The following is a 23,824-nucleotide window of genomic DNA, read 5'->3' on the forward strand; positions in this document are numbered from 1 at the left end:
TATGTTCTGTGCCATTGTGTTATATTTTCTTCTCATAACTAATGGGGAAATTCAGATCATTAACTCTCAGAGTTAATGTAAGAGTTAACATCTGTTGAACACTGGCTAATGTACCGAGCATTAGATGTTGTACAGTTGTTACCCGCTTTAGTTCTTACCATCATTCTGTGACATGGGCACCATTACTTGTGGGAAAGGAAACTGAGGCTCAGAAATGTTAAGAAATTTTCTTAAGGTCACACAACTGGTTAAGTAGTTGGGCCAGGAAGAGACTTTCGTGTGTGTATGTGTCCAAATCCTATCCAAGACAGGAATTATTTCTTCGACATCTCTCATAGCCATTAGACTCTGTGAACCATATGGTGGTTTTGCTGACCCAGGGCCGTTTGCCCAGTGCACCACAAACCAAATACTGAGACAGCAAAGTTTGCAGCCGAGAAACAGTTCATCCACAAGGCAGCCAAACGAGGCGATGAGAACAAGCCTCAGATCTGCCTCCCCAAAAGTGAGGGGCTTGCGATATTTATGGGATAAAGGAAGCAAGGTGGTCTTAAGCATGGAAATAGATGATTAGAGGTAGGGAAAATGTGAGTTAGGCAGTTTTCTGTGCAGGCATACCTGAGTTATATGCTTCTTCATGGAAGGCACATTAAAAGTGGGGGAATTTAGCATGATCAGAGAGTAGAGTTTTTGACCCTCTGACAGCCAGAGGTCATTCATCAGACCCTTATGCAGGGCGAGTTTTAGGGTCAGTGGGCCTATCCGGCTTTACCTGGCTCAGCTCAAACTAGACACAGCTGACTCCAAGCTCTTGGAAAACCCCTGCGCTCACAACCTGTTGTTTAGGCTGCACTGCCGCTTGGATGACATGCAAGCTTTTTGTAGCAACATTAAAACAACCTTGGTCAGTGAAAGCAGGTTATAGATGTAATGGATTTAACCGATGATTACCCGTGGTTTCAGTGAGACCCCCATTTTCTTGCAATGCAATTTACCTGATTGTTTTAAACAATTGTGTTGCAAAGGTCTTAACTCCATTCCCCCTTCCCCATAGCTCTTCAGTTTCCCCCCAAGTCTTCTATTCTAAACATCCTCTCAGCTTCAGATTTTCCTGATTTGATGTGATTTCCAGAGCCTTCATTATCCTGGTTCCCCTTCTATTTTGCCGTGGCCCGGCAGAGAATGGAATGCAGCATTGCAGGCATGATCCTCTGCAGTGCTTAGTCGCTCAGTTGTGTCCAACTCTTTGGACTCCATGGACTGTAGCCCGCCAGGCGCCTCTGTCCATGGGGATTCTCCAGGCAAGAATACTGGAGTGGGTGGCCATGCCCTCCTCCAGGGGATCTTCCCAACCCAGGGATCCAACCCAGGTCTCCCACATTGCAGGTGGATTCTTTATCAACTGAGCCACCAGGGAAAGCCACAGGCAAGATCCTAGTTTTTCAGTAATCACCAGAACTACGATCTTCCCGAATTCTAACACTCTACCTCTGACAAAAAGTCTCTCTTTGACCAAACTCTAGCTAGGCTCCCCTGAGCCCTTTCTCAACAAGGCCTTAACTTTGGCCTGTGAAGATATCTATGAAGATATCAGTGAACAAAACACTGATATGATTTCTAACCGCTCAAGGACATATCCCTAGGATGACACTAGCCCCACTGAAAGTAGCTGCCTAAGAAAACTTAAGGCCGCCAAAGAACTGATTGTTGTTCCAGCCAACATCTGAAGATAGAGTCTTCATTTCGCAGCCTCTGTGGGAGGTAAGTGCCAGTTAGCAAATCTGGACGAGGATCATAAGGATCAACCACCCTTCACTTCCTGTTTTGTTTTGTTTTGTTTTCAATTTTTCTTTTCCCTGACTCTACTGAGCCCCTGCTCACCCTCTCCCTTCCTATTCCCTCATTCTCCCTTTAAAATACCCAGTCACCTCTGTGCAAGTCAAAGGAGTAAATTCACACTGGACTCTTTTGTCTATTGCAATAATATATGACTGATTAAAACCTGGCTGATTCATGTGAATATATGGCAAAAACCACCAACAATATTGTAAAGTAATTAGCCTCCAATTAAAATAAATAAATAAACCTGCCCCTTAGTATTGATTTTGTTTACCTTGGACACCCCTCTCTATCGGTGCTGCCTGAGACTCTTGGCATTTTGGGGCAGCTGTACCAGGTAACTTGGAGAAGGCAATAGCACCCCACTCCAGTACTCTTGCCTGGAGGATCCCATGGACAGAGGGGCCTGGTAGGCTGCAGACCACGGGGTCGCTAAGAGTAGGAAAAGACTGAGTGACTTCACTTTCACTTTTCACTTTCATGCATTGGAGAAGGAAATGGCAACCCACTCCAGTGTTCTTGCCTGGAGAATCCCAGGGATGGCGGAGCCTGGTGGGCTGCCATCCATGGGGTCGCACAGAGTCGGACACGACTGAAGCGACAGCAGCAGCAGCATATCAGGTAACTAAAATGCCTGGGTTTTCCCACATCAGCTGCTATTAAGGCAAATTTGTGCATCCTGTATCCTGTGTGGTCAACTTATTAAAATCTATTTGCAGGACTTTAGTCTTATCTCTTATAAAAGCATCTGTTGAATTCTAGCCTGTTTAAATTATTTTTGGATGGAATTCTGCTATATAATGCATCATTAATCCTCCCCACTCGTGTCTCAAAATTGTCTCTCTATATGTTAACAGAAATATAGAAGAGGGCACAGATGTGTGAGAGTTACAACTACCAGCAACCACTTTTTTGGATGAGAGAGGCATGTGAGTGAATGTTCAGTTGTGTCCGATTCTGTGCCACCCTAGGGATTGTAGCCCATCAGCCAGGCTCCTCTGAATTTTCCAGGCAAGAATACTGGAGTGGGCTGCCATTTCCTCCTCTAGGGGATCTTCCTGACCAAGGGTTCAAACCTGCATCTCCTGCATTGGCAGGTGGATTCTTTACCACTGAGCCACCTGGGAAACTCAAGAGAGGCCATTCAACATTAATTCTTAGTTAACTGGAAAATTGAATTTAACCTTCCAGTATCTGACCCTTCTTATTAGCTAATGTTCATAGCATTATTGTTAAACGTTTGAAGAAATATTGTGTGATTGTTCCCAATTTGGGGCATACATAATACATATCAGGCACTCCTACTGGGGTTTTGAACTTGCAGATGAACCAAACCAACCATCAGACATATTAAACTAACCTGACACTAATTTTCCTGAGTTCCTGAGTGTTTGTTTCTAGTTGATTTTCAGGGTCCTCTCCAGCCCTTGGGCTTCCCTGGTGGCTCAGAGGTAAAGAATCTGCCTGTAATGCAGGAGATGCAGGTTCGATCCCTGGGTTGGGAAGATCCCCTGGAGAAGGGAATGGCAACCCCAGCAACCCATTCCAGTATTCTTGCCTGGGAAACCCCATGGACAGAGAAGGCCAGTCCATGGGGACACAAGAGCTGGACACAACTGAGCGACTAAAGCAATAAGGACTCCAGTCCTTCCTGGTGGGAAGCCATGCATATCACTGTGATAGTTTGCATCTCCTGGAGATTTCCGTGCACAGATTCAAGGTCACCGTCTCTCCCTCAACAGTCTTGGTTTTCGTTCCAAGCGTTCTCTGTAGAGATGATCTCTGTAGATGGAGATGATTGAGAAAATCACTGCTTCTGTTTCTCTGCCTCTTCCTCTTCCCTCTTTCTGCTTATTCACCGGGGAAGGACATGGGAGGAGGGATATGGGATTCAAGGGGAGGGAGATATGATCAGATTTGCCCTAATGGTGGCATGAGAGGAAAGGTGCCAGCTTCGTTTTCTCTCTGTAGGCATGTGTGGTCAGCCTCCTTAAATCAAGGAGCTAGCAAGCTGAGCAGTTCAGAGACAACCGTGTGACCCACAATTCTGCACATCCCCTCACCCCCACTGCCATGTAGGATTGGCCCAGAGCCCGAAAATCTTCATCTGTGGACCACCGAAGGTGAATGTCCAAAGACACACCCCCAAATCCACTAGCTTTCCCAGCTTCTTTCCACGTCAATCTCGCCCGCCGACACTAGGTGGCAGCAAAGCGCCAATTCACCAACCGTTCCTCACTGCGTCCTGGCTGTCTCCTGGCTGACTGCAGAACTTAAAAAAAGAAATGTTACTGCAGATTTTCCTTTTAGAGAAAGAACTACCCATGCAAAACGTATCAGCTTTAAAGAGAGCCATGGCGATAGCTGAAACGTCATCAAGATGAAAGCTGCCTTTAAGAATAGGATAGGCAAACAATCAAAAGATCAAACAATCAAAACAAACTAAAACCCCTAAACCAAACCATCAATATGGAACACCTATGAGAATACAATGCAGTGTCGGCTTTAGAGGACGTAGTTTTCCAGGCTTTAAGGACCTTCAGCTTCCGATCCATGCTTGCAGGGTCTGCAGTATTAGTGAGTGTCTTATAGATGATATATGGACCCCAGGCAGGTGTAAAGATGGGGCTTTCTAGCTGACAAGGATTAGTGCAGGAGGAAGAATCCATCTGCTTTTAAGGCTGAGCCCTCAGAAAGTGGATGATTCAAACCATCTCCTTGTTGCAAGCTGCATTCCTGAGGAAGGAAAAAGACAAATAGTGAGGAGACGTTGTGTCTTGGGAGACACTCTGAAGACAAGAGTACTCTGCTAGGGTTCAGAACACCCGAGTTCTGTCTCCCAAAGACCAAATGGGGCTTAGAATTCAGTAAACTCACCCCATCATCCCTGCTCCCCATCGCCACCTGCATTCCCTGCTGCTTCAACAGTAAATTTTTAGAGCGTTCTCAAAGGCCTCTGGGGCTTCCTGGGTGGTGCTAGTGGTAAAGAATCTGCCTGCCAGTGCAGGAGACATCACAAGCATGGGTTCGATCCCTGGGTGGGGAAGATTCCCCTGGAAGAGAGCATGGCAACCCACTCCAGTATTCTTGCCTGGATAATCCCATGGACAGAGAAGCCTGGCAGCTATAGTCCATGGGGTCACAAAGAGACGGACACGACTGAAGTGACTTGGCACAAAGTGCTTTAAAAAGCCAGCCTGTTTCAGCTGAGGCTGTTCCTCCTGCAGAAGCCATCTTCTTGGTGAAGACAAGGTCTTCAGCTTGTTTGAAAGCTGTTCACGGGGCTCTAGAGATGGCATGCAGACTTCAAAAGGCAAGAGAGAGAAAGCTAGACTCAGAGGGGTAGCTCTCAGAACCTCTTCCTTTTCCTTTTGCCATCATATAAGTAGCCCTGAATTTTAATGCAGGTGACAGCTGTAAGTTTACAGGGGGTGAGACATCTGATCTTGCCCAAGGCTTTCTGAGAGGTGATACTTCTCACAAGTGCAGCAGTTCAGGAGAGTCGAGAGTAGGGAATGGGACAGGATCTGCAGAAACCAGGCACAGGACCTGCCTCTTGGGAGGAAGAAATCATCTATTTAAGTGCACGTATTCCCATGAAGGCAGAGCTGTAGGACACTGCACTGCCTTGCCAGGTTAGGGACTGGCAGGCGAAGGGGGTATCCATCAGTAACAGACACTTGGGAGCCCTGGTTGGTGGAGAAGCCCAGGATTCCAACTGGCAGCTAGTCCTAGTGGGGACTGATACTGGTCCCTTGGAGTTGCCACCTCAGACGGTTGTATGGGGGGCTCTCTCCTCTCCTGGAGGCTCTGCAAAAGATTGGGGTGGACCCTAGCTCCACAGACCTTGACAGCCCCAGCTGCCCAAGGCCTGCCTAAAGGGGTGGCTATTCTGCAGATGCACAGCACACTTCAAAGGAGCCAGGGATCGGGAAGAAGGCAAGGGGTGCACGGGTGTGGTCGGGTCACAGGAGCAGGCTCTTGGGGGAACAAGATATCTATCTAAGGCCAAGCCCTAATTTACCCCAACAGGTATATGCCCACTGCAGCCAGAACAGGAGAAAACCGGGCTGCCCTAAAATGGGACCAGGGACAATGGCCAGGGTGTCCCTCTGTAAGAGGCATCTGGGAGTCCTGGTTGCTAGAGAAGCCTGGGACCCCATCAGGCAACAAGTCCAAATGGGAACTGCTAAAAAAGAGGTAACAGCCTCAAAATGGAGTCACTGGTGCTAAGCTCATATAATTAGACCAAAGCTTAAGACCTAATTGCGATTTCGACTTTCCCCAGAAATGTAGTCTGAACCCGTCAGTCTGGATTTTTCTGGTCAGCATCAGTGAGGTAATTTGGCACATAGGCCTTTTCCATTCTGAAAAGAAGATGACCCTCCCCTCTCCCACTTATATACATCTTCATATTGTAAAATTCCTGGCAGCTCCTCCCTATTTGTTAGGTGGGATGTTGTTATTGTTGTTGTTCAGTCATTAAGTCATGTCTGACTTTGTGCGACCCCATGGACTGTAGCCCACCAGGCTCCTCTGTTCTCCACTACTATTCAGAGTTTGCTCAAATTCATGCCCATTGAACGGTGATGCTATCTAACCATCTCAGCTTCTGGAACCCCCTTCTCCTTTTGTCTTCAATTTTTCCCAGCCTCAGGGTCTTTTCCAGTGAGTCAGCTCTTCACATCAGGTGGCTCAAGTCTTGACATTTCAGCACCAGTCCTTCCAATGAATATTCAGGGTGGATTTCCTTTAGGATTGACTGGTTTGATCTCCTTGCAGTCCAAGGGACTCTCAAAAGTCTTCTCTAGCACCACAATTCGAAAGCATCAAGTCTTTGGTGCTCAGCCTTCTTTATGGTCTTCAAGGTGGTATAATCCTGATTCAATAAAGTCAATCAGATCTTTTAAATTTCCTCTGTTGAATTTTTGTCATTTAACAGGAATGACAGTCACTCACTTGCTGCTGCCTTCTTAGAGCAATATCCAGGGGTGGGCTCCCTCCTTCCTGGAGGCTATGTAAGAGGTGGGGGTCAGCCTTAGCTCCAAGACCTGGAGGGCTCCTGCTGCCCAATGCCTGATGAAGGGGTGGTGCTGTGCATGGATACACAAGCAGAGCTCAGGGGATCCAGGGATCTGGAACAGGGCGGGGTCCTAGAGAGGACTTGTTATAGGAGCTAGCTATTGGGGAAAGAGGCATCTGTTTAATCCCAAACCCTGTGCTGTGCTATGCTTAGTAGCTCAGTTGTGTCCAACTCTTTCGACCCCATGGACTGTAGCCTTCCAGGCTCTTCTGTCCATGAGGATTCTCCAGGCAAGAATACTGTAGTAGTTTACCATGCCCTCCTTCAGGGGATCTTCCCAACCCAGGGATCCAACCTAGGTATCCTGCACTGCAGGCAGATTCTTTATCATCTGAGCCACCAGGGAAGCCCAAGAATACTAGAGTGGGTAGGCTATCCCTTCTCCAGGGAATCTGCCCAACCCAGGAATCAAACTGGGTCTCCTGCATTGCAGGCAGATTCTTTACCAGTTGAACTACCAGAGAAGCCCATCCCAAGCCTTACCTAACACCTTCATATACATGTTTCCCCTTAAGGCAGAACTGTAGGAACCTTACTGATTTTCCAGGGCAGGTCTGGCAGCTTGGTGTGAGTATCCCTCAGTAAAGGTCATTTGGAAACCCTGGATCTCCATCAGGTAGCTTGTACCAATGGGGGCTGACTGTTGCCCATTTGAATGGTCATTTCCATGTGATTTTGGGGAGTTTGGGGGGTTGGGTTTCCTCTACAACATAGGCTGTGAAGGTTCTTGGGGCTGCACCCTAAATCCTCACACTGAAAGAACTTGGGGCCCAAGGCCCCCTGAAGGGGTTTGTACTGCACATGTGCCTGCAGCATTCTAGGGAGCCAGGGATCTGAGACGGCAAGGTTCCAGAGAGTCTTGGTCATGGTATCTGATTCTTAGAGCAACTGGATTTCTACCTTATTCCAAGCCCTGACTTAATCATTGGAGGGTGTTCTCACTTAAGGCAGAGCTGGAAGGAAAATGACTGCTTAGCTAGCTAGCCACGTTATCTTCCCATAATAGAAAACTGGGAGCCCTGTGGGGTCATTGGAGAGACCTGGATCCCTTTAAGGCAGCAGATCCTAATGGAGACTATCTGTTGTCCATTCCCAGCTGCCGCTTCAGAGTGGTTTGGAGGTGTTTTCTCCCTCCATCCTGGAGGCAATGGAAGGAATGGGGCCGGGCAAACAGATCTGAAGAGCCCTGGCTGTAGAAGACCTGCTGAAAGGGTGTGTGCTGCACATGCGTGTTCAGCAAAGTTCACTGTGGTCAGGGATGTGGCACAGGGTAGGGGTTCAGAAACGTCAGGTCAAAGGTATGGGTTTTTGGGAGAACAAGGCGTCTGCCTAATACCAAGTAACTTACCCATTGGTGCATATCTCCCTTGAACATAGAGTTAAAGAAATTGGACTTCCTTGCTCAGGCAGGACCTAGCTGGATGGACTGGGTGTTCCCTCCAGACTCCTGGAGCCAGGGTGGCTGAGGAGCCTTGGGTCACATTGCATGTCCATTACAAATGGGATCAGACCATCACCATTTTGCAGCTGCTGCTTCAGGGCAACTTGCTGGGACTGGGTTCCTTCTACCCTGGAGGATAGGCAGGTTTTGCAGCCCAGGCCTTGTTCACTGACCTAGAAGAACCATTCTGAAGCAATGTATACTGCGCATGTGCTTGTAGCTCACGTCAGGGGAGCCAAAGATCTGGAAGAGGGTAAAGGCTGGGAAAAGCCATCTCTTAGGGATGGACTGTTGGGTGAATAAGGCATCTATCTAATTACAGTTCCTTGGTCACTGAAGTCCAAGCCTCGGTAGGGTGACTTAAACTCTTCCACAATTATCACAATTAGGTCCTGGATAAACAACCTAAAGGAAATCAACCCTGAATATTCATTGGAAGGACTGGTGCTGAAACTGAAGCTCCAATATTTTGGCCACCTGATACGAAGAGCCTACTCATTAGAAAAGACCCTGACGCTAGGAAAGATTGAAGGCAGAAGGAGAAGGGGACAACAGAGGACGAGATGGTTGGATGACATCACCAACTCAATGGACGTGAGTTTCAGCAAGCTCCGGGAGATGGTGAAGGACAGGGAATCCTGGTGAGCTGCAGTCCATGGGTCGCAAAGAGTTGGACACAACTTAGTCACTGAACAACAGACAGTCATGATGATAATGGAGGGAAATGTTGTGAGCTATGCTAAGATAGGTAAAAACCAAACTGAAAGTTGAGCTCTACGTTGATTAATTCACCATAATGTTTTTCCTCATTGTCTCCTCTGTTTCTGGATTTTTTAATCTTTTTAAAAAATATTTATTTATTTATTTTGGCTGTACTGGGTCTTCGGTGCTTTGCGTGGGCTCTCTCCAGTTCCGGGGAGTGGGGACTACTCTTCATTGCGGTGTGCAGGCTTCTCATTGTGGTGCTTCTCTTGTTGCAGAGCATGGGCGCTGGGCATGTGGGTTTCAGTAATAGTGGCGCATGGGGCTTAGTTGCCCCCTGGCCTGTGGAATCTTCCTGGACCGGGGACTGAACCTGTGTTCCCTGCATTGGCAAGTGTATTTTTATCCACTGTGCCACCAGGGAAGTCCTTATTTCCTGATGTTTAGACATAGTTTTATTAATTTTTTCTTGAATATCAAACTTAGTGTGCTTATTGTAGAAAAAAAGAGAATCTTATTTATTAAAAGCTATGCAAATGCTCTCCAAACTCAAAGGATACAGTGAAGGTGACTGGGAAGACTGGAAAGAGAGGAGATTGAGCACAAACCGGTGCAGCATGCTTTTGACTGGGGGACTCTGAGCAAACTCCTGGGCACTCCTAAGGATGAAACTCTTCTTCTAACCCCAATTCTTCTTTGCCGGATCCTGTGAAACAGTGTGGGGGAGTGCAAAAGGCACCACCATATTGGGAGCAGGGCAGACCTAGTTTGAAACTCTGTTGCTATGGTGAGCATCTTGGTATAATTTTTAAAGCTTGCTGAACTTTTGCCTCCTCATCCATAGAGTAGGGAAAAATAATACTTAATCTGCAGAGTTATTATGAGATTAGAAGACGAGGATACTTGTCAAGTGCCTGGTACTTTGCAGGTAGTGGGTTTAAAACAGAAAGCAAGTGGATCCAATCTCCTGTCTAATATCAGAGTAGGCACTGCTAGGATATTTTATGGTGGCCTGGCCATGAGATCTGTCGGGAGATTGACTGCCCTCCTTCATTTAGAGCTCCTTAGTGCTTGGGCAGGAGAGTAGTAGCTCCTCTTCTACGTGAGGCTCACATGTATTCAATCACTTCAGCACCCGTCGTCCCAGCAGCACTGAGGCTGAGCTGGGAAGAATTTCCTTCTCCCTTCCACACTCCTCTCCTGGGCTCCAGGATTTGTATCTATTTTTCCCTCTGGACACACCTTCATGTTTAACTAAGCCTGGTTGTTGTTTAGTTGTTCAGTCATGTCTGACTCTTTCATGACCCCATGGACTGTAGCCCACCAGGCTCCTCTGTCCTTGGGATTTTCCAGACAAGAATACTGGAGTGAGTTGCCATTGCCTGTTGTAGGGGATCTTCCTGACCCAGGGATCAAACCCACATCTCCTGTATTGGCAGGCGGATTCTTTACTGCTAAACCAACTAAGCCTGGCTATTTATTGCTTGTTTAAAATCATGGCTTTTGCATGTGCTTTGGGGAGAAGAAGACATCTGAGAGCCACAGTAGATGCTCCCAACCCCTTAAACCCAAGAGATGCCTGATCTCAGTCCCCTTGCCCTGCCCGTGGCCCTCGGCTCTGTCTCTGTGATGTGTCAAACAGGGGCCACTCTTTTTTGTGCCCTTCTGGAGGGGAAGAAGAGTCCTGTTAAACATGTGCAGAACTAGCCCAGGAAGGTAAGGTGACCACATTAGGAAAACAGGGTGACTGTATTTTCAGAAACAGTATGAGGATCCAGGGGCAAAGTAGCTATTAAAAAAAAATTATTTATTTTTGACTGTGCTGGGTCTTCATTACTGTCTGGGCTTTTGTGTAGTTGCGACCAGCAGTGGCTTCTCTTGTTACCGAGCACTGCTCTAGGGTGCATGGGCTTCAGAGCACCGCTGATAGCTGTGGCGCATGGGCCTAGTTGCTGTGAGGCCTGTGGGATTTTTCTGGATCAGGGATTGAACCCGAGGCTCCTGAATAGGCACGAAGATTCTTTGCCACTGAGCCACCAGGGAAGCCCCTCCACCTTCATTTTTATTGCGAAATGAAGTCAAGTAACTCTGAGTATATAGAGAAGGAATCTGTTTTAAGCAGTTCTAAAGGAGTTGGTGATGGACAGGGAGGCCTGGCGTGATGTAATTTATGGGGTCACAAAGAGTCGGACACGACTGAGTGACTGAACTGAACTGAAGGGATGTTTACAGTGTTTCCCACAAGGGCAGCGCCCCTCACCCCCTGCACAGGCCGGTTAACTCTCTAAGAGTTATACAAAAGGACTTTTAAAATGATTGCTTAAATTTAACCCCAAAGATCTTTGCCATCTCTTGTCTTTACGGGTGGTGTAGGTTTCTTTCTGTAAGAAGCACTTCTGAAGTGGCAAAGAAAATACCACAGGATTAGAGTAAGTTTAGTAAAATTATAAATATTTCTTTCAATCTTCTCATTTTTTTTTAAATTAATCACTTGGTATTATCTTTAAGTACAAAGACTTTTCCAATCACATCACATAGAGATCATTTTATCCACTGCTCTGTTTGGCTACCAGTCTCCTGTCTCTCTCCTCAGCAATGGTAAGGCGAATATCCTTTCTACAGGGAAGAGAGATTCACCATTTGTTGCCTTTGCCAATAATGAAAATGTTCGAGAGCCATGTGGCAAAGCTGTTGCTGTTTGCATCTTTCAAATGAGCCACATCAAAAGAACCTGATGTCTCTCCCAGTTGGCAATCACACCAATTCTTCCCAGGTTAGCACCTCCAGTCACCACGCACAGGTTACCAGTGTCAAATTTGATGAAATCAGTAATCTTGCCAGTCTCCAAGCCAATTTGAATGGTGTCATTCACCTTGATGAGGGGATTGGAGTAATGGATGGTGCGAGCATCATGGGTCACCAGATGAAGGATTCCTTTTGTCCCCACAAAGATCTTTTTTACTTTGCACAATTTATACTTGGCCGCCTCAGGTGTAATATGATGAAAGCAAATGATCCTTGGTGTCACAGATCAAATGAAAATTCTCTCTAGTCTTATCAATGCTGATGACATCCATAAAACCAGTAGGGTAGGTTATATTGGTGTGGAGTTTGCCATTGATGTTAATGAAATGCTGCATGCAAATCTTCATTTCATCTCCTGTTAGGGCATACTTAAACCTGCTCCTTAGGAGAATGGTTAGGGGTAGACATTCCCTCAGCTTGTGGGGACCTGTAGATGGACAAGGAGCAAGCACACCAGGCAGTTTATCCAGCATCCAGTGTTTTGGAGCGGCTGCGTGCTTCGGGTGCTTCTTGGGACCCTGAGCCATGGCTGTGCTAGGCGTGAAAAGAGGCCTGCCTTCTTCCCCATCTTCTCACTTTGCTCAACTCTTTCTATTTTTCCATATTATTTTTCCTCATGCATACACATATCTATTTAATTGCAATCAATTTGAATATTATCTTGAAATGTATATTAATTTTATACTATGAAGTCTTCCTCATATTTTATAGACTTTCTATTATAATTTTAATTTCTGTGTAATATTCCATCTTATTTGTATAAATTTGTTAAATCATTATCAGAGTGCTGTATGTATTTAGCTTTTCAACAAATATTTTCAGTGTATGGTATATACTTGGGACTGTACAAGGTCGACCTTTTTATGCTGTAATGAGCAGTTTTGTGCCTATATATTTTTTCTTATCTTTGTTACTTTAGGGTAGCTTCCTTGGAGTGGGATGACCAGGCCAAAAGCTGTGAATTTTTTCTGACAAACGCTTTGCATTAACAATCCAAAGTGATTGTACTATTATATCATGACAAGCAGTACATGAGTACATTAATTTTGCCCTGTGCTCACTAGCATTAAATGTTATCATTTTTTATGGTTTTTCTAAAAGCATCGTTTCCCACAAAACCCTAAAATAATCAGGAGAAAGCAGCGTTTACTGCCCTGAAGTTGTCCGTTTTCAGGTCATGCTACATGATGGCAATGAGGTTTTAATCAGGTAACTATGCTATCTTTTTATTTTTCTTTCATTGAAGTGTTTTCAGTTGAGGGGAAACGTTCAGCTATTGACTCAGATTCACATCATCCCTTTGCTTTAACACCTCCAACAAGTTCCTTGAAGACAGACCACATGAAGGCAGGGGTGAGCTGATGGTGGGTATGGAGGTGGTGACATGAAGTTGCCCAGTGACTCAAAACAGACCAGCCCCAACTCAGGGAGAGGCCACGTCTGGCACCTGCTGTGAGAGCTTCCCCCCAGCTCCCCCGCACTGGTCCTCCCACTCAAGCGGCTGCCTGCAGGAAGATCTTTGAAAGAAGAGGAAAGAATATCATATTCAATACTTAGAAAAAAGCATGATAGACACGGCTGGCTTCTAAAAATTGCTGAGCTTAATAGAAAAGACTTTTGAAATCTTGCTTGGATCCAGAAATCCTCACTCTGTAGAGCAGCTGATTCAAGATTTTTAAAAATGAATCTTCTCTTGTGGTTCTCTTCTTGCATTTATTCATGCATATTTATTCCCCAGTGTGTTTCAGAAAGGGTCTGGTGCACATTTCCTTTTCTGCAGAGGGAGATTGGAAATTTAAAGAAGAGTCAGGTTTCTCTCAAGCCAGGCAAGGCAGTGGGAGCTCTGCTGAAGAGATATGGAGCTATGACTTCAGACTATTGCAGGTAAAAGTGAGAAATAGCAGAGAGCTGCAGGCGGATAAGCAGGCTATTGATAAAGACCATATTTTTTTTTTAATTTCTTAAAGAGATTCTGAACATAGGCATCCCTCATTTATTGTGCTTGATTTTATTGTACTCTGCAAATACTGCAGTTTTTACAAATTGAAGATTGCCAGCTCCATGTTATGAAATGATGGTTAACATGTGTTTTAGCAATACCATTTTTAAATTAAGGTATGTACATTGCTTTTTTAGTTCTTTTTAGAATTTTATTTATTTTTAAATTGAAATATAGTTAATTTGGGCTTCCCTGGTGGCTCAGATGGTAAAGAATCTGCCTGCAATGCGGAAGATCAGGTTCAATCCCTGGGTAAGAAAGATCCCCTGGATAAAAGAATGGCAACCCATTCCAGTATTCTTATCTGGAGAGTTCCATGGACAGAGGAGCTTGGTAGGCTACTGTCCATGGGGTCACAAAGAGTCGGACATGACTGAGCAATTGACACATTCACTTTTATAGTTGATTTACATTGGTGTGTTAGTTTCAAGTGTACAGCAAAGGGATTCAATTATTTTTCAGATTCTTTACCATTATAAGTTATCATAAGATACTGAGTGTAGCTCCCTGTTGCTATTCAGTAGATAAGGTATGTACATTGTTTTTTAAGACATAGTGTTCTTGCACACTTAATAGACTTCAGTAGAGTGTGAACATCGGAGAAGGCGATGGCACCCCACTCCAGTACTCTTGCCTAGAAAATCCCGTGGACAGAGGAGCCTGGTGGGCTGCAGTCTGTGGGGTCGCGAAGAGTCGGACACGACTAAGCAACTTCACTTTCACTTTTCACTTTCATGCATTGGAGAAGGAAATGGCAACCCACTCCAGTGTTCTTGCCTTGAGAATCCCAGGGACGGGGGAGCCTGGTGGGCTGCCGTCTATGGGGTTGCAAAGAGTTGGATACGACTGAAGCGACTTAGCAGCAGCAGCAGAGTGTGAACATAATGGGAAACCAAAAAAATTAGTGTGACTGGCTTTATTGCAATATTCACTTTTTTGTGGTAGTCGGAACCAAACCCTCCCCATGTGTGAGGTATGCCTATATTTTGAAGTGGATGCAGTGATCAATTCCTACAGGAAGAAAATACAAGAAATGAACATCATTCTACTTTTTAAAACAGGGAAATTAATTTGCAGGCTCAGGGAAAAAGGTGGATGGAGTGTATTGCCTTTGTGCTAGCTCTTAAGGAAGTATGTGTTGTGCTGGAGAAGACTGTACACCATTTGACTGAATGTTATTGTTGTCAGATGTACCCAGACCTGCTGCAGCAAATAGTAACCCCTTCCAGCCCATGGGATGGTCTCTGTTTGAGGCACAGGGCTCTGTCCTTGACCTTGGCTTTTTCCTGTTCAAGAACATGACTCGACTGAGGAAAGAACGTTATACAGTCCAGCAGATGGGACAAAGCTCAGAGGAACCTAGTAACAGTGATGGCAGGACAGAGATTTGAAAATAATTTTAGTGGCCTGGAATTAAAAACTGAAACTGAAACTAACATGATGAAGTGAAAAACTTCAAAGATTTAAAAAAAGGAATTGTTCAAATATAGAACGAGAACGGTTCCTGGGAAAAGATCTGGGAGTAATGATATGCAGCAGCTAAAGAAATGATGGGGATTCACAGACAGGCAGGCTCTAGATAAGCTTGAAAACATTTGCCTGTGGACACTGGTCCAGCATTCCCAGGCCTGGAGTCCCCTAGAATTTCCATGAGGGACTCAGAGGCAGCAGTGCAGTCAGAGCAGGCCCCTAGGAGGGTTAGAAGGTTTAAGAACAAAGAGAAAGCAAACAGTCCCCCCCCCCACCCTCATATACACAAACCCTACAAAAATTGGAGTATTTTTAAAAAGTGTGAAATATAAAGGGGGACTTGAGAGTTATTCTTAAATCCTGCAATAGATTTTATATAGAAGTGGGACTGACTAGTTTTAGGTGACATTGTACACCAGAACTAGTTCTCTAAACCTCTGTAATCCCATCTTCACCCACTCGGTTCCCAGCAGCTCCTCTAACAAAGCTTCACTGAGTGTCTGGCAAAAATATCAGCCCATCATCCTTTCTCCCATACTCCTCTCCCTGATGTGTTTTTCTTCACAGCACATGTAAGCAACTGAATACTGATATTTACTTGTTTCTGGGCAGCTTTTGAGAGGCAGCATGCCTTGGTGAATGATGCTAGGCAACCGAGTCTGACTTCCTGGTTCAGAGCCCAGTCTTGTTTCTTTCTAAGCATTTGACTTTAGGCATGTTTGTTGGCCTTTCTGAACTCCTCATCGCTTCCATCTCCTCGTCTATAAATGGGAGATCGTGAGCGTACCTGCTTCACAGGTTGAGCTCGTGCTCTGTTTCTCAGTTGTGTCTGACTCTTTGTGACCACATGGACTCTAGCCCGCCAGGCTCCTCTGGCCATGGGATTCTCCAGGCAAGAAGACGAGTGGGTTGGCATTTCCTCCTCCAGGGGATCTTCTGACCCAGGGATTGAACCCACATCTCCTGCATCTCCTGCATTGCATGGATTCTTTACCTCTAGAACCATTGGAGAAGCCCTCAAAGCATAGTTATAAGCATTAAAAGAGTGTTTTCCTGCAAAGAGCTTAGCTGCATACCCACCTATGTCCTCAAAATCTGTTTTCTGTTCTTGTTTTTCATTATTACCACATAGAAAAGCAGGAACTCTGTTACATTTTAGTCCTATGACAAAGTAAGTGCTCTCTAAAAATTTATTGAGCCAGTAAGTTTAATGGGTGGAAGTTTCAAGCAGCCAGATGGTATTTTGTTGTAAATGGGAAGGAACTTGCCCCAAATCAAAGCTTGTTAAGATCAGAAAGGCTGTCTGGGAGATAATGTATCCAGACACCTGAAATAATGAGGAAGGGGTTGGTGGTCCTTGATTTGGGTGGGGTACAAAACATCTCTGCTTAGAATAGGATGGAGGATCTGTAGTTTCTGAGTGGGGAAGTGATCTGATGATGAGGCAAAGATCATCACTGACTTCATGCCAGATTTGGCTCCTTTGTGGGCTTTCCAGGTGGCCCAGTGGTAAAGAATCTGCCTGCCAAGTAGGAGATGCAGGAGATGTGGGTTCGATTCCTTGGGTTGGGAAGATGCTCTGGAGTAGGAAATGGCAACCCACTCCAGTATTCTTGCCTGGGATCCCATAGAGAGAAGAGCTTGGAGGGCTACAGTCCATGGGGTCACAGAGAGTCTGACACGACTGAGCGACTAAACAACAACAACAAGGGTTCCTTTGTGTGTAAATAACACAAACAGACCCTGGGGCTTTCAGCTCACTGGGAAGCTGGAGAAGCAGATTGGCAAACAGGAGGGGACCGGCTTGGTCCTGGTAGGTCAGGAGGCAGGAAGCACAAAATACTTTAATCCTAATTCTGAGTGATATGTCTTCACTGGCTTCTGCAGTGTGAATGGGGTGGATGCTCTCCTATGAAGACCCACAAAAGAGGAAATACCCCCAAGCAGGAAGTAGGTTGGTTGCTGGGGAGTATGGCCAACAGCCCATGTCCCAACCTGTTGAATGTACATCTTCCCAATGAGCTCTGGCGGTGGGAGGACAGTCTTGTTCTGCAGACCTGGGTTATGAAGAGAATTTGTGCTCAATCCCCAGCCAGCAGCCTCTCCTTTGCTATTTCTTCATCTGCCCGTCATCCAGCTTGGTGATGTGCCATGTGTCTCTTCATGGGCCACAGTTGATGCCTCACATGTGGTGACTTGGTGACTGTAACCTTTATGGTCTTGTAACACTAGCAGTGCTTCCCTGATGCTCAGTGATAAAGAATCTGCCTGCAAAGCAGGAGATGTGGGTTCGATCCTTGGGTCAGGGAGATTCCCCTGGAGAAAGAAATGACAACCAACTCCAGTATTTGAGCCTGGGAAATTCCATGGACAGAGGAGCTTGGCGGGCTGCAGTCCATGAGGTCACAAAAGAGTCAGACATGACTTAGCGACTAAACAACAACAAACACTAACAGTAGTCCTGTAATATTCAGAAAAATGATTGCTACCATGTCTGAGACTGCTCCAGATGTCAAGCACTGAGTCTGGCCATTTACATGCACTATGGCTTTAATTTTGGGGGCTCCAAAATCACTGCAGATGATGACTGCACCCATGCAATTAAAAGACACTCCTTGTAAGAAAAGCTATGACCAACCTAGACAGCATATTAAAAAGTAGAGACATTACTTTGCCAACAGAGGTCCATCTAGTCAAAGCTATAGTTTTTCCAGTAGTCATGTATGGATGTGAGGGTTGGACTCTAAAGAAAGCTGAGCACCGAAGAATTGATACTTTTGAACTGTGGTGTCGAAGAAGACTCTTGAGAGTCCCATGGACTACCAGGAGATCCAACCAGCCAATCATAAAGGAAATCAGTTCTAAATGTTCATTGGAAGGACTGATGCTGAAGCTGAAGCTCCAATACTTTGGACACCTGATGTGAAAAACTGACTCATTGGAAAAGACCTTGATGCCGAGAAAGATTGAAGGCAGGAGGAGAAGGGGACTACAGAGGATGAGATGGTTAGATGGCATTACCGACTTGGTGGACAATGAGTTTGAGTAAGCTCTGGGAGTTGGTGATGGACAGGGAAGCCTGGCATACTGCAGTCCATGGGGGTGCAAAGAGTCAGACATAACTGAGCGACTGAACTAACTGACTGACTGCTTTAAATTCTCATATCCTTGAAGAATTTATACTTTTCCTATTTGATAAGTGGGGAAACTGATGCGGATAAAGGTAAAGTAATTTTGCCAAGGTTGTTGAGTGAGGAAATATGAAGCTGGGATTTGTAAGCCTTTGTTGGCCTCTGAGTCTCCCATCATGTAGGCAGCAAACCAAAGGTGAAGAGATCTTCCATCCTTACCTTGGCAAAATGTCAATAGAAGATCTGTCACCTGGAGCTTGGTCTTCTCTAACTTACTTCATTAAGCAAATATATGTACTTGTAAAGAAACTTCTAAATAGTAACCCTGGCCCCTGGCCCAGCCACATAGGTGCATTCAAGTCCCGCAGGCATGGATAGTCTACCCGGAAGAAGGTGCAACTTGAGAGCTGGAGACTGGGAGTGTCCCCTCTCACGTCTCTTCTTGGTCACTGCCTTTCTTTCCCATCCTGGGAAGAACATGCCGTATGGTGTCTGCTCCCTTTCCCTGTCTTGTCTGAATTTTTCTCTTCTCTCCTCTCTTCTTCCTTCTTCTCCCCTCTCATCCTTTCTTTTGTTGTCTTTCTTCTTCTAGCTTAAGTCCATTCCTCATCTTGCCCAGATACCTTAGGAAAATCTCCCACATTCCCTAACTTCTTTTTTTGTCTCCTCCTTTTCCTTTTAATTTGCTTAGTTGATTTGTGGACAAAAAAAAGAGGAATCTTATTAATAATAAACTCTTGAATATTGCCACCAATGTATCTGTATAAAGGAAAGGAAAGTTCTAGATCTGAAGTGATATTAGACAACTGGGATGACCAGGATATAAAGTCCTGGAAGTCAGTTTGGAAAATTCACACAAGTGGATTTTATTCTCAAGCACAGGAATTCAATGAGTAAAAACATTCAGTGGTGGGCTGTGAGCTGAGACCAGGAAGGCAGAAAAATAATTCAATAAGAATATTCCATGCCCTTAAGGAACTCTCCATCTAATTTTACTCATTATTTAGAATCACTTTTGGGTACTAATTTCTTATATCACACACACTCATGCCTCCCCCCCAGTGGTTTTTCTTTTTGCTAATGTGTACCATTTCAGCTATGTAGTGGGATAGAAATGTTTTATAGGTGGTTTTGGAACCTAGCCATCTTTTATAAGAAAATAATTCTATGGGGAAATGGATTTTTAGTTTGCAAAAACTGAGTTAAATGCAAATGGGGCACTATTCCTTCATAGGTGGGGGTTGACTACCTGTCAGAGTGTTGTTTGGGCGTTTCTCTAAGTCATTAGTGTGACTTGTGGCCAAAAGGAATCTGTATCTGGCACCATCTGGTATCTGGAGGTAAAGGAAGTGCTGCTCTCAACATTTGTTCTAAGATTTGACCTTAGTATGACACCAAGAAAGCCCCAAGTTGGAAATGATACCCAAAGAGGTAGATACAGGTTTCTGAATGGGTCCTGTTATCTCCACCAGCTATTGGCATTGAACTTTGGCTTTTAGCTTTCTGCCCATCCTCCTGTCACCCTTCCTGACCCCTGCCACTCTTCGTCTGTCTGGGACACTTTACCACATCAGTAAGCCACTCTGTCCACGGAAGTCCAGTGGTGGTCTGGGAATGGATGCTGCTGTGGGGAGACTGGGGTACAGGGCCACTGGGAATCTTGGTTTTCCACTGACAATTGAGGGAAGATGCAGGTGAAATGACATAAGGGCTTTGTTGACTGTAGCCAGTGTGGTTATGATGGTGATGATTACACATGATGGAAAGCTTATGCTGGAGAAGAAGGGGAAGGAGGAGGTGAGTGCTCAAGTCTTCTATTCCTGGAAGTCATGAAAGGAGCAGCAACACTGCATACTTCAGAATAGGCAGTCAGGGGAGTCCGTTTAGCTGGGTCCACAAGGCCAGACTGGACGTACATTGGGCAGAAGGTCCAAAGAGAGGTAGGCCAGTTTGATAGACTCTTCTCTTTTGCATTTCCTTTCAGATTTGATATATTTTTTAACATCAGTGATGAGACCAAGGCTTTGTGAAGGTATGAGGTACGAGTCAGTAGAGAGAAGAGAATTAAGAACATGTAGATTTCTCCGTGGAAAGGCCCTCAGGTGCACAAGGAAGGGGACTAGGTAGTTGCTTGTGAGTCTATCAGCAAACTCTGACATCCTGGCTTTTGAAAGCTACCTTTGTGGTTGATGAACCAGAACACCCTAGATATTATCACTGGCATCTAACACCCTTGTCTGAGCACTCATGAATGCTTAGAAGATGTATGATTAAGTCAGCAAATTACTTATTCAGCCAGTGTTCACTAAATGCTAGACTTCACTGGTGGTTTAGATGGGAAAGAATTCACCTGCAATGCAGGAAACCTAGGTTCAATCCCTGGGTTAGGAATATCCCCTGGAGAAGGGAATGGCTACCCACTCCATTATTCTTACCCGGAGAATTCCATGGACAAAGGAGCCTGGCAGGCTATAGGCCATGGGGTCACAAAGAGTCAGACAGGGCTGAGAACTAAGCACACACACTCAACTTACAGATGAAGAAACTGAGGCCCAGAGAGGCAGGAAATCTGTCCCACAGGTCAGTGGGATGGCCAGGTCTCCGATCCCATCAGTGGTCTACGATTCCTTCCCTTAGCATTGCAGGGTTCTGTGCTCTTTGGAAAACTGCCATTCTGAAGATGAGATTCAAGTCTGTTTGTTGTTGCCACCTCTTAGTCAACCAGACTCAGCTTGCACCCCTTCCCCGTGGCTCTGCTCCCCTCCCCCACAACCTGCAACCACCCTGCTCATCCTTCTGGAGTTAGGATATCCTTGGAAGAAACGAACCCTTCTCTTGGCACTGAGAGCTGTGTCCAAGCAGTGGGTGTATCTGGAATAATTGGGGGCTTGAGAATATGGCTGAGGATTGATGTAGCATACAACTCAGACATCTGTTCTTTCATCAGATATTCACTGAGCACCAACTAGGTAATAAGTATCATGCAACAGGCTGAGATGATTGGTTAGTTTTTAGGCTAACAAGAAATACGCAATTAGAATGCAGCCTAGGAAGTGCCACGAGGTGAAAAACAGGAGCCATATGAACACAGGAAGAAGCCATCAAACCCAATGTGGGCAGGGGATGAGCAGAGTCATGGGCGCTTAGGCCAAGATTTAGTGGGGACAAACTTTCCAGGCAGAAGAAAAGCCCAAGCAGGTGAGGTTAGGAGGGAGATAGAGACAGAGATGGGAGGGATATTCAGGGTCTGCACAAGGCTCAGTGTCTGAAGCTCTGCCTGCTGGTGTGGGGCTGTGAGATGAGAAAGGTCAGTGGAGCAGATAGTGAAGACTCTTTGAGACATTTATGGAACTTGGGTTTTAAATGACAGGTAGTGCGGAGCCATTCCTCTTATTTAATAAAAACTTAGAGAAGACTTTGTGCCAGATGTTGTTCTAAGTGCAACATTAACCTCAACCATTCCTTCAAGCAGTTCTTTAAATTTTTTTTTTAATTCATCTATTAATTTATTTACTTTTGGCTGCACCGGGTCTTTGCTGCTGTCCAAGGGTTTTCTCTGGTTGTGGTGAGTGGGGGCTACTGTACTTTGGTGGGAAGGCTTCTCACTGTAGTGGCGTCTCTTGTTGCAGAGTCCAGGTGCCAGGGCCCAGGGGCTTCAGTAGTTGTGGTGCATGGGCTTAGCTGCTCCACGCATGTGGGATTGTCCTGAACCAGGGATCAAGCCAGTGTTCCCTGCTTTGGCAGGTGGATTCTTAACCACTGGACCACAGGAAAGTCCTCGAGCAATTCTTAGTGAGACAGATACTGCTACAAAACCCATTTTACAGATGAGGAAACCAATGCCAAGAGAAGTGAAGTCACTTTCTCAGGATCCCCCTGGGTAGTAATGAGAAAGTCGGGTTTTAAACCAGGCAGTCCGGCTTCAGGGACCATGATCTTAGCCATTGTGCTCTGTGATCTCGTTTATGGGTTTTTAAGCAGAGAAGCGTCATGACCAGACAGAATTTTGAGTGGGCCCATGTCTGCAGTGAGGGAAGACCTGCCAGTGAGGAACAGGGCCTGAAGAGCTGCTTGGAGAAAGGTGGGTGTGTCTGTGACCACCCAGAAGTGCTGTCCCTGAGCCTGGAGGTCGAAGTTGCTCCCTCCACAGTGTGGACACGGAGCATCTCTTGACAGTGTCCTGACTATCACCATTTTAGGCAAGAAACAGACACATCTTTGGGATGTTAAGGAGAGAGCAACAGACATGACTAAGGAGAGGAGGGACAATGATAGAGTTAGATCACTGAACCGACTGCCTCCTGAAGGCTTGGTGGAAAGCTAGGGAAGGGACCAGGTAGGCAAAAAGTAGGAGGGAGTGACATAGAGAGGGGTAGGTCTACCAATAGTCCATGAACCCAGGTGGTGCGGAGGACTCCTCCGGGGATTCCCGGAGGGGGGACTCAGAGCACAGTCCCAATATGATCAGGACCTAGAAGATCCCACAGCCGCAGCGAGGGGAAGTGTGGGAGGTCAGCCGTTGTAGGTGAAGTCAGCCCTTCTGTCCGCTGTGAGAGCCAGGCGGAAACTGGACCGCCTCTGCCCAGCTCAGCTGTGCACTCCATCCACAAAAGGCTGTGTGATGCATCCTCATCTCTGCTCCTGGCCTGGCCCCTCGTTGGGCTGCTGCGCTTCTGGGTCAGAGCCTCTAGGGAGAGTAACTCAAGCAGATAGTCAGCTGGGAGCAGACAGGAGCTCCTCCAATCTCGGTTGACCTGCCAGTGTCCAGCTTTGTCTATTCACCTGGAAGGCATCCCTCTTTCCTGCTGTGTGAAGGGAAGTGGAAGTGGAAGCTTTAATTGCCCAGTCATGTCTGACCTCTTTGCGACCCCTTGGACTGAAGCCAGCCAGGCTCCTCTGTCCATGGGATTTCCCAGACAAGATTACTGGAGTGGGTTGCCATTCCCTTCTCCAGAGGATCTTCCCGACCCAGGGATCAAACCCAGGTCTCCTGCATTGCAGGAACACTACTGTCTGAGCCACCAGGGAAGGGGCAATAGAGAAAAATGGCCGAATGGGCCTGACCCAAGAGGCTGCCATTTGTCAACCTGCACAGCCCCAATCCCCTAACACCTGGCACAATACTAAGCATGACATCCTACTCGATAAGCATCAGTGAATGGATGGATGAATGCCTGCAGTGTGTGTAAGTCTGGCTCAGTCCAGTTTATAGCTGGGGATATTGAAGACGCCAGGGATAGACAGATATGAGGGCTCAAGGATGTATCTAGAGTTTTGCATTTGGAAACCCAGACCGTGGAGGACTTGACTGGACATCATTCCTGCTAGGGGAAGGGTACAATTGCTTCTGAGGC

The 23,824-nt window shown here is 46.0% G+C and overlaps 1 long non-coding RNA gene and 1 pseudogene across 1 annotated transcript in view; one reads left to right on the forward strand and one right to left on the reverse strand.

The window, feature by feature from the left end:
• The first annotated feature begins 1,417 nt into the window (after positions 1–1,417).
• Positions 1,418–23,824, forward strand: part of LOC132342458 (uncharacterized) — a 129,997-nt gene continuing 107,590 nt past the window's right edge. Inside the window, exon 1 of the long non-coding RNA XR_009490838.1 lies at positions 1,418–1,761. This is a non-coding gene — a long non-coding RNA (uncharacterized lncRNA). The remainder of the gene's footprint in view (positions 1,762–23,824) is intronic.
• LOC100848690 (small ribosomal subunit protein eS4, X isoform-like) lies at positions 11,543–12,421 on the reverse strand (annotated as a pseudogene).

Source organism: Bos taurus, chromosome 16, assembly GCF_002263795.3.
Source record: "Bos taurus isolate L1 Dominette 01449 registration number 42190680 breed Hereford chromosome 16, ARS-UCD2.0, whole genome shotgun sequence".
Taxonomy (NCBI): Eukaryota; Metazoa; Chordata; class Mammalia; order Artiodactyla; family Bovidae; genus Bos; species Bos taurus.